The sequence below is a fragment of the Microtus pennsylvanicus genome, chromosome 1, assembly GCF_037038515.1.
Source record: "Microtus pennsylvanicus isolate mMicPen1 chromosome 1, mMicPen1.hap1, whole genome shotgun sequence".
Lineage (NCBI taxonomy): Eukaryota > Metazoa > Chordata > Mammalia > Rodentia > Cricetidae > Microtus > Microtus pennsylvanicus.
Window position 1 is genome coordinate 156,244,834 of NC_134579.1, and position 11,774 is coordinate 156,256,607.

Here is an 11,774-nt window from a genome sequence, read left to right on the forward strand (position 1 = left end):
ACTTTTACTGCAAATTATGCCAACCATCACTTCTCAGGGTAAATTGACAAACTTTTTGTACATTGGCCAGTGGTGTACACCAAGTCAAGGTTGTCACAATAGCTCAAAACTAGAAACTTAGCTCTTTCTCTCGGACCCGTGGCGTCGGCAAGATGGGCAAGTGTCGTGGTCTCCGTACTGCCAGGAAGCTCTGCAGCCACCGACGGGATCAGAAGTGGCATGACAAACAATACAAGAAAGCCCACTTGGGCACAGCCCTAAAGGCCAGTCCTTTTGGAGGTGCCTCTCATGCCAAGGGAATCGTGCTGGAAAAAGTAGGAGTTGAAGTCAAGCAGCCAAATTCTGCTATCAGGAAGTGTGTCAGGGTGCATCTCATCAAGAAAGGCAAGAAGATCACAGCTTTTGTCACCAATGATGGTTGCTTGAACTTCATTGAGGAAAACGATGAAGTTCTGGTTGCTGGATTTGGTCGAAAGGGTCATGCTGTAGGTGATATTCCTGGAGTCCGCTTTAAGGTTGTTAAAGTAGCCAGCGTGTCTGTCTCTTTTGGCCCTGTACAAAGGCAAGAAGGAAAGACCAAGATCCTAAATTTTGACAGTGGAAGCACAGTAATAAATTTTCCTATTCTGAGAATAAAAAAAAAACAAACAAAAAACTAGAAACTTAGTGTAGGTAGCCAAGCATGACCCTTCCAAACTTTATCTCAAAGTTATTTTGACATGAATGATAATTTTTAGTCTAACCTCTGATGTTTTCTGTTGCATGTCTTTATGGAAGGGATTACCATTATATTTCTTATAAAATTCAGCATTACGAATAGAGCAAGGTTATCTTGGGAGAAGGAATGGCCAGCGAGTTATAAATAGAAAGAACACTCAATTCTACATGTCTACTATTATTAGACAAAAACATTTGTCACCATCATCTTCATAAAAGAAACCCACTGCAAATGCACTTCTTGTATTAATTTTAAACACAAACAATAGTGGTACAAGCATAAAAGGAATGCTTCTCTATTATATAGAGCAACATTGATTAAATAGTCCTTGCTACTGGGTTCAAATTATGTTAGATAATGTTACATTGAGATGGAGGTCTCTTCAAGCTTCATAGACGCACATGTTCTCACTCACATCTAAATGCTCACACAGAGTTAGTGTGGAGAGAGAAAGAGAGAGAGGAGAGAATACATCTTCTGTAGAGATTTGTAGCAATGCACAATTGAATGGAAATGTTTAAATCATTGTGGCAGAAATTTAACAAAGACTGTACTCAATAAAAATAAATAGGGAAAATGTCCACTATTATTTTCACATGCAATATTTGGTATTATCAATCAGTAGAAAAATAAAATAAAAATTATATGAAATAGCAGTTCCTAGTAAGAACAGGCATAAGCTAGAATTTCAGGTACTCATGATGGTGTTCACGTCGCTTAACACAATTCCCAAATGAACGTTTGTGTGCAGGTGGAACAGGTATATAACTTTAGGCTGACAACCTCATATTTATGGATGAATCTTCATAGACACTGCTCAGAATTTACACAACAATAGTTCGAAAGCAAAGATATGTATACATTCAGGGCTTTAGTAGTTCTTATTGACTTACATAAATGCAAAACCATCATATGAATCCATATAAATGAAACTGTTTACAAATCTAAGATTCACCAAGAAACACCTGGGAAGGATATGTTTTCTTGTTTAAGATCCAATTTGTGAAAATCACCACACATAAAAAAATTAAAGGTCATAAGGACACATGCCTAATCAATTTTACTCCTGCAAATAACCCAATAATATTCCATTACTGATGCAATGATGTTGGGCTGAAAGAAAGTTAGTTGGTGAGATATTACTTCTACTGGGAGGGCAGAAGTGTTCAGAGTGAGTCTTTTTCTGTAATTCAGGCTGGACTGGTGTTGAAGTCAAAAATATTATACAGTGAACGGTCAGCAGACAGACCAATAGATAGATCCATGGGAGTATACATTCCATATGGAGAACCCGATTGCAGAGTTTTGGAAACACTTGTCTTTTGGCATAGTCACTGTCAGTTCTGTAGAAACCTTGTGAAATCATGGTGCTTCTCCCTGCCATAATGGGATTCATCCCAAAATATCCCAGCTGTATATAAATAATTTTTTAAACCTGACTTTTCCTGAATGGGCAACTGTATACCTTTCCCACATCATGAAGTCCTAGTCTGAAAACATTCACTCAGCCAAACCTTTGTTCTAATAGTCAAATCTACATAAAGTCAGTCCCCCACAATTAGCTTTGCTAATAGACTGGTGTGGAAAGTCCTTCTGTATATGTTTTGCTTTTATTGGTTAATGAATAAAGCTGTTTCAGCTAGTGGCTTAGCAGAATAGAGCAAGGTGGGACATCGAAGCAGATAGAGGAGGAGAGAGTAGGCAGAGTCAGAGAGAAGAGAAGACATGTAGTCACCATTGGGAACAGATGCCTCCACTGGAGCCCACTGAAACTTTGCCAGTAGGTCACAACCTTGTGGTGATGCACAGATTAATGGAGATGGGTTAGTTTAGGATATAAGAGCAAGCTAAAAGATATGCTTAAGCTTTTGGTCAAACAGTATTGGAAATAATACAGTTTTTGTGTAATTATTTCAGGGCTGAGCAACCAGGATTGAACTAACAGCCTCCTGGCCACAAAAGACCACGTAGGAAATTAAAAAAAATACAGAAAGACAGCATGCCTGCCTTTACTGCCAAGCAGGTCTGGGCATCCCCAAAGCTGATAATCACAGTAAAGATTGGGGTTAGGGGCTGCGTAAGTTCAGCGTTCAGGGAGATTTAGTGATCTTATTTATGGTTTGTAATGTCAAGTATTTTTTCTTGGATGCTGGTCCTTCCTGGGTGGTGTAACCTTTTCCTGGAGTGCTGCTTTGTCAGGTCCTGCTTGTTGTTCTTTAAAATCCCTTATCACCATAAGAATGGCAAATAATTCCACCTTTTGGATAGAATTATAAGGGCTTTGTTCCACCTTACTCAGTTTGTCTGATTTGTAACCTGTCTTCCCTGATTTATTAGCATCAGTATAAAATGTATGGGCTCCTGTTATTGAAGCATCACGTATGATTTGAGGATGAATCTAAGAAGTTCTCTTTATAAGATTAAGTCTATCATTTTTGGGATAGTTGCTATTAATTTCTTCCCAAAAATTAGCCCAAGCTCTTTGCCATGGTTCATTGTCTTCCTATAACTTTTTTATTTCATCCATAGTAAAAGGCACTATAATCTCTGCTGAGTCTATACCTGCTAATTGACATGATGCCATCCAAAACAAAGTGGTCAGGATATGCTAATGTCACTTTATTTCTTCTATTGTAATTTAGGAGATCACCTGGGAAAGAGGTGTTAATTCAGTCTATGTGACAGTGTAGCCATAGTTGCTGATGTGACCTAAGTCATTCTCACCTGCTGCCCAGGAAACAGAATGCTAATAAACTTTCCCCTCAGTTTACCTTTTGATACAAAAGATGTTTGAATAATAAATATGGAGACCTTCAGTATTTGAATGAACCCTGAGATTCCCCCTGATATTGCCCTGTGAACTGTGCCTCAATTATCCCTATGCCTCATCTCTGATTTGAGAAATGGTTTGTCTAGGCTGGACCCTGACAAGAGTAGATTCAATAATTCACTCTTTTATCCTGACATATCTATATTCCCCTTTCTTTCTTTTCAAAACAAGAATCTTGAATCTAATTTCCTTTGTTATTTTCTTGACCATTGCAAATAATAACTTGTGACCAACACTCTGAACATAGACAAACATCCACGATCCAGATTTTGGAGAATGTGGACATAGTTTTCTAGGCTGCTTCCAGCTGATTGGGTGTACTGGTAATCTTATGGGGAGTCAAAGAAAATTTAGGAATATGGTCAAGTCCTTACTAGTGTATTCTTGGAGGCTGTATCATCTCAACCAGCAGTCTTGAGGCTGTTCTGGATGTAGAACTCAGAGGAAACTGCAACAAAGATGCTCTAAAATATTGGCTCATCTGGAATACCTGCTCCTCCATCGATCTCAGGCTAGAGACTCATGGCATCTGCCCGACTCTGCTTTCTTTCTCCTAGCATTCTTTTCTGTCTTCCCTGCCTACCTATATTTTGACCTATCAGGCCAAGCAGTTTTCTTTATTAATTAACCAATGAAAGCAACAGATAGATAGAAGACATTTCTACATCACACACCCGCTTGTTTTTTTGGTCCATTTGATTGGAAAACCTTTTCCTAACCCTTTACTCTGAGGTAGTGTCTGCCTTTGATGTTGAGGTGTGTTTCTTGTAAACAGAAAATATTGGATCCTGTTTTTGTATCCATTTTCTTAACCTGTGCCTTTTTATAGGTGAATTGAGTCCATTGATATTAAGTGATATTAATGACCAGTGGTTGTTAACTCTGGTTATTTTTTTAGTCGTAGAGTTTGTGTGTTTCCCTTCTTTGAGTTGTGCTGGTGGAAGGTTGTCAGATGCTTGTGTTATTATGAGTGTTGTTGGCTTCCTTGGGTTGAGGTTTTCTTCCTAGTATTTTCTATAAGGCTGGGTTTGTGGCTACATATTGTTGAAATCTGTTTTTGTCCTGGAATCTCTTGTTTTCTCCATCAATGGTGAATGCAAGCTTTGCTGGGTATAGTAGTCTGGGCCTGCATCCATGTTCTCTTAGTGTCTGCAACCCATCTATCCAAGACCTTCTGGCTTTCATGGTTTCCATTGAGAAGTCAGGTGTAATTCTGATAGGTTTCCCTTTATATGTTATTTGACCTTTTTCCTTTGCATCTCTTCATATTCTTTCTTTATTCTGTATGTTTTGTGTTTTGATTATTATATGGCTAGGGGATGTTTTTCTGATCCATTCTATTTGGTGTTCTGTAAGCTTCTTGTACATTCATAGGAATATCCTTCTTTAGGTTGGGAAAGTTTTCTTCTATAATTTTGTTGAATATATTTTTTGGGCCTTTGAGCTGTAATTCTTCTCCTTCTATCCCTGTTATTCTTAGGTTTGGTTTTTTTCATGGTGTCCCAGATTTACTGGATGTTTTTGTCTTAAGAATTTGTTGGATTTGTTATTTTCTTTAATCAATGAGTTTATTTCCTCTATAGTATCTTCAGTGCCTGAGATTCTTTCTTCTATCTTTGTATTCTGTGGTTGTACTTGTCTCTGTAGTTCCTATTTGTTTACCCAGATTTTCCATATCCACCCATCCCTTGGTTTGTGTTTTCTTTATTACCTCCATTTCATTTTTCAAGTCTTGAACTGTTTCCATTACCTGTTTGATTGCTTTTTCTTGGTTTTCTTGGGTATCTTTGAGAGATTTATTCATTTCTTCTACCTTTTTGTTTGTCTTCTCCATTTCTTACATGCTGTTTAAGGAACGCTATCGCTTTCATAATGTCAATTTTTTCTCCTTCTTCTGGATTAAGGTGTGCAAGACCTTCTGTTGTAAGATCACTGGGTTCTGGTGTTTTCATGTTGTTTTTTAGATTGGTCGAGGAATTCTTGCCTTGGCACCTGTCCATCTCTTCCTTCAAATGCTATCCAATGGATCTTATGGAACAGGATCAGGTTCCCTTGCTGGCCAGGAACCTTGCTGACAAAGGGACTACCTTGCTGCAGGCAGGCTATTGAAGCAAAGCAATTCCCGCTCACCCCGTTGCCCTCAGCACCCCGACCCAGTGCCCAAACAGGCTGAGCTGGCGGATCCCGTGGCCCTGAAGAAGGGAGGAAGAAAGGAAAAGTTCCTGGGTGCACACTAGGATGGTTTAGGGAGAGAGGGGCCCCAGCAGAGGGTAGCAGCCCCTGCCGAATGACCGGGAAGTGGAGGGGGTCGGGGAATGTCCCTGCTCTGTTTCCGGGCTCCTGTGTGGGTCAAGAACACACTCACCAACCACTCTGATGGGTATCCCGGAACAGGATCAGGTTCCCTTGCTGGCCAGGAACCTTGCTGGCAAAGGGACTACCTTGCTGCAGGCAGGCTATTGAAGTAAAGCAATTCCTGCCCGCCCCGTTGCCCTCAGCACCCCGAGCCAGCACCCAAACAGGCTGAGCTGGTGGATCCCGTGGCCCCTCGGAAGGGAGGAAGAAGGGAGGAGGTTCCTGGGTGCAAACTGGGATGGGTTAGGGAGAGAGAGCACTTCTCCGTTTCTTTAAAGCAGTTTTTCACATCCTGTTTAAGGTCCTCTATTATTTTCATAATGTTATGTTTAAAGTCAATTTCTTCTACTTCTTCTGGAATGGGGTGTTCATGTTTTCTTGTTGTGTGACCCCTGGATTCTGGTGTTGTCATGTTGCCTTTCAGGTTGTTGGAGGAATTCTTGCATTGGCTCCTGCCTATCTCTTCCTTCAAATGCAGCCAGGAGAGTCTTGGCATCTTGGTCCAATCTTTGCTGTGACTGACTCTGGGTGGATCTCCTCAGTGCAGGAGCAGCAACTGTTCCTTGGCCAAGGACCTCACAGACAATAGAGCAGGCTTGGGGGAGGCAGGGAAATGTGGAACAAAGAAGCCCCTGCAGCAGGAGCTGGAGGGGTCCTGTGCTCCGTTCCCAGCCTGTCAACCCAGGCTGATTCACAGTCCCACTAAGGTTCAAAAAGAAAACCACAGGCTGACAAAAGACTTCTGTCTCTTAAAGGTTACTTGAGCAGTGGGACATCTTTAAACGCAGCATCTCTCTTTCTTTTCATTCCTTCATTCAGTGTTTTCATAGTCTAAAGCTAAAAATTCCTTTGCAATACTTTAAGCAGATGTATGCACTGGACAAAATGTCTTCTTGTCTGATTTTTCTTAACTTTTTTTAAAATAATAATTTATTTATTTGGTACAAATTGCTCTCTTCCTTGGGTGGTGAAGGAATGGTTTAGCTGAAGAACTTAAATTAATGTTTTAGTACAATTTATAGACTATTTAAACATAAAATTGCTGGCACATTGTTTAGTCTGGAAGTGAAATATCCTCTGAATAATTGCCTGAATTATTTCTGGCCTTCTTTACATACTCTGTCTTTTCTGGTCAATTCATGTAACACTTTGAAAATATTTCTTTTTTTAAAATTTATTTATTAATTAAAGATTTCTGTCTCTTCCCCGTCACCGCCTCCCATTTCCCTCCCCCCTCCCCCAATCAAGTCCCCGTCCCTCGTCAGCCCAAAGAGCAATGAGGGTTTCCTGCCCTGTGGGAAGTCCAAGGAACCCCCACCTCCATCCATAGAAAGGTGAGCATCCAAACTGCTTAGGCTCCCACAAAGCCAGTACGTGCAGTAGCATCAAAACCCCCTTGCCATTGTTCTTGAGTTCTCAGTAGTCTTCATTGTACGCTATGTTCAGTGAGTCCGGTTTTATCCCATGCTTTTTCAGACCCAGGCCAGCTGGCCTTAGTGGGTTCCCGATAGAACATCCCCATTGTCTCAGTGAATGGGTACACCCCTCGTGGTCCTGAGTTCCTTGCTCGTGCTCTCTCTCCTTCTGCTCCTGATTTGGACCTTGAGATTTCAGTCCAGTTGCAAAGGAAAAAGGCCAAGTAGCTTTGAAAATATTTCTATTGTCAATATTTTCCCTATTATCAGAAACATCTTTTGTTTGGCCATTAGGATCATGGGCAGCTCTTGTGGAATGTGTAACAATTCTTTCTATCTTCTTATATCCAAGAGTGACTTGTTAGATTTCTCACTTGTAAATCCTAAGCAACCCTTGCCATACTAGATGACAATGTGTACTGATGGAGGAAGGTCATTGGTTAAGTAATAAAGAAACTGCTTGGCCTCATAGGTTAAAACATAGGTGGGAGGAGTAAACAGAACAGAATGCTGGGAGGAAGAGGAAGTGAGCTCAGACTCCACAGCTCTGCTCTCTGGAGCAGAGACGCCATGCTCCCCTCTCCAGGGTAGACGTGATAGCTCTGCTCTCTGAGGCACACACGATGAAGCTCCGACCCAGGATGGATGTAGGCTAGAATCTTCCAGGTAAGTGCACCTAGTGGTGCTACACAGATGATTAGAAATGGGCTAAATTAATATGTGAGAATTAGCCTAGAAGAGGCTAGATAGAAATGGGCCAACCAGTCTTAAAAAAATACAGTGTCTGTGTAATTATTTCGAGGCATAAGCTAGCCAGGTGGCCGGGGTGCTGGAGACGCAGCTGCCGCTCCTATTACAACGGTGTACAATTTCTATGGCCTGGCTAAATGTCACTGTATATTAATAAGCTAGTTATGTTATTTAATTCAATAAATAAAACTATATGTTTACCTAAAATGAGGAATGAAGTAGTTCATGGTATTCAAATTATGAATATAAAAGAAATATGTTCATTGGTCTCTATAATACCTGCTGTGTCTACCCAGGCACTCTGTGCTCATTTTTTTTTTGGTCTTGTTTCCATTTTTCTGCCCCTGTCTATGTCACATAGGCCTCTTGCCATCTCTTAAACCAACTAAACCCTGCACTGAAGTGACATCTCTTTGTTGCTTTTCTCATCCAATAACTCTCCCATAGTCTGTAGGAAGTAAGACCTTCCTTTTACTACTCTAGTTCTAAGGAATTTCATTCTTCTTCCCAACTTCAGTGATGGCCCAAATTGGTGGAGGACCAGTCCAGGACCACAAGTGAGTGACACAAGTGGATCTGTACATATCAGATTATACAAGTAAATTAATTCTTAGTTCCTTTAAAGCTTCACATCTGTCACAATGCTTGACTTAAAACCTGCCCTCTGTGGTTGTGTTGCCATCAGGAGTAGACCTAGGTTCATCTCACCTCAAGACACTATACATTTTTGGAACTCTAAATACTAATGATCTGCTCATGTTCTCTATAAAACTAATATACATCTACCTTAGGTATAGATAAGTAGTAATACATATGCCTAGCTGGACAAGAATGTTTTATTCACAAATTATTAACCTGACTTTTACTCTATGTTCTTAAATTTTTCTAGATAATTACTAAAGCACAGAGAGGGATTCAAATCAAAGGGTTTGTGTGTGTGTGTGTGTGTGTGTGTGTGAATTGATGGGGGTATGGTGCAGACAGTGATTCCTCTCATTTCTATGTTAGCCTAAAATTCTTTCAGTGGGATGCTTTATTAACAGAAGATAAATTTTCAACATTTAATTTTCATTTTTCATCAATGTTAAAGAATTGTTACTCCAGATTATTAAAAAAAGGAGACTATAATTATTCTGTTTTCTATCCAATGCTTTAAAAAAAGAGAAAGTGGAAATTCTTTATGTGAAATTTATTGGAAACATTTTATGTCATTTGTGAGGAATGATTACATATATAAATTGTTGTAAGATAGGGCTCTTACATTTAGTCTTTGCTGGATTTATAACTGCAACTTTCCCCAACATATTTTCCTATCATTACGCCCAGTTTATTTGCATTGAGTTCAGTTGAAACTAATGATTTCTAGCAAGGATTATGATTCACTTTTTTCCATTTACTCACACTTCAGTAGAATTCCCAGAACTCGTGAATGATTGTGTTCAGTGTGATGTTTTAAAGTAAGCAACGCTAGGATCCTAAAGTTAATAGTTAACTTGATTTGTTTTGGGTATCCCAGAGAAGATTAACCACACCCAAAGAAACAAACAAAGCTTCTTACAGGACTATCTCACTTGAGACTTTGATACTCACTGATAATGGATGAATCTCTCCAAACACATTGTCTCATTGGATACACTTATAAGGAACTTATCAATGTCTTTGATAATAATCAACTGGAAAATTTCAGAAAAGTTCTTGCTCCCAAAGCTAGTTCTGTCATAATGACTTCAGGTGAGAAAAAAATTGCATTTCTGAAGGGAGTTGAGGTGACAGATCTATGAACCTTTATCTCTGGGTTGGGCTACTGCTCTCATTCATAGTGTTTGCTGTCATGTTAGGAGCTGTACACTGAGTTGAAAGTCAAGCAGAGGGAAGTCTGGTGAGCATGTTGTTTTTTATCTTTTGTTTTGTTTTGCTTTTTTGAGACAGGGTTTCTCTATTTAGCCTTGACTATCTGTAGTACAGGCTGGTCTCAAACTCACAGAGATTCACCTACCTCTGCCTCCCAATGCAAAGAAGGGAAGTATAGTAAGTAAACACTTCTTAAAACTGATTCATGGTAGAAACAGAAAAGTAGAGATCCAGGAAAGGGACAGGGAGACTTTCTGGGCTATAGGCCAACTTGGTAAGGAAAGGAGAATGTCCCTGACTTTATACTAATTCTTGATGTAGCAAAAGTGTAGCTAAATATTCTCTCTGGCTGCCTGTTGAAAACTGTGAAACCTAATAAAATCTGATTTTGAGGGTTATTTTGAAACATTTTAATTATATAATTCAGGTTTTCACTCGATGTACACCTGAATTTCAGAATTGATTTTGCAGCACGACAGTCACAAATTTTGGAAAATGACTCTGTAATTATAAATAAACCTTAGAAATGAAGCTCAAAACATTATTTAATCCTAGAAAGAAGTCAGGATATGGCCCTGCCTTGGGAAAATGTTTTTAGGTAGCACCAGAGCTGTGAGTGGGCAGGACCTTTGTCTTGCTAATAGTCACTGTTTTCCCTCTTGAACTTGAAAACACTGTGTTAAAGTGAAGGTGGTAATGTCAGTGTGAGTGTTGAAAAAATTTGGTCTAACACACATACAGCTTATGTCAGCTCCTCTTGTTGCATGATTTTCTGAGGTCACTGCAAACTCAGGATGGGTTTTCATATTGTCATTGCTGAAAATTCCAGAAGTTAGAGCCTTATACACATTAGCTTAAATTTAGGTTACATCCATAGTATATTTTATAATTCCCCTTTGGCTTTCTATTTATACACTTCATAAGATTTCATATTTTATAAATTCTATGTATATGCTTTCCATTTAGAAGTTGTTTATACATCTTTATTTTTAATAGCTTGACTTGAAAAAGGCATTAGTAGATAAATGTTTTAAATGGAAATTATATATGACTTAATGTCTTGCTCTGTTCCTCTGTCACTTTGTCTATGTGATGGATCTCTTATGTGCTCAGTTTGGTATGAATTTAGGTGAGATTGTAGGGTCAGAGAAAATCTTCAGTTGTGGTTCCTCAGATATTTTTTTTTATCTTCTTCCTTTTGAGATGGGGCCTCTCACTCATCTGATATTCTCAGGAAATATTATAATTTCTTGCCAGCCTGATCCAGAGATCTAACTGGTCCTGTCCTTTTCCTGCTGATTGAATTATAACTGTGGGCTCCCACAACCAGATTTCCATATGAAATTTGGATATTGAACTAGTGTCCTCATTTTTGTAAGACAAGAACTGTAACAACTTAACTATCCCCTTTTGAGCACTCCTGGTCTTATGGTGAAAATGAAATCTTGGATGTCTTCTTTCTTCTTTGCATCATACTTTCTTTCTCTTCAATTACTGGGATTTGTAGTTCTCAAACACAGGGTATATCCCACTGTTTTACACTTCCTTCAAATTGTCCTCAAGGTGATGACATCTCTCGTGTTAAAACACATATGTCCTTTAATTTATGTATGTGTTTATATCTTCACAGATAATAAGTGAAAATTATGTGTATATGATACACATAGATCAAGAAACTGAACATTGGCTTGGTGTCATTCCCAGAAATCCTTGAACTGAGGCAGGAGGATTGCTGTATACTCCAGGATAGTCTGCATTACTGAAGAGGATCCTGTCTGAACACATATTCACACAATAGAAGGAATATTTCATTAACTACTGTCCTTTGGATTTAAGTCATCATATCAATATTAGA

General features: G+C 39.2%; 1 protein-coding gene and 1 pseudogene across 1 annotated transcript in view; both read left to right on the plus strand.

Moving 5' to 3' along the window:
• LOC142832944 (uncharacterized) overlaps positions 1-11,774 on the plus strand; it is a 776,034-nt gene that overhangs the window by 217,448 nt on the left and 546,812 nt on the right. The window lies entirely within an intron of this gene.
• Positions 142-662, plus strand: LOC142833027 (small ribosomal subunit protein uS12-like; annotated as a pseudogene).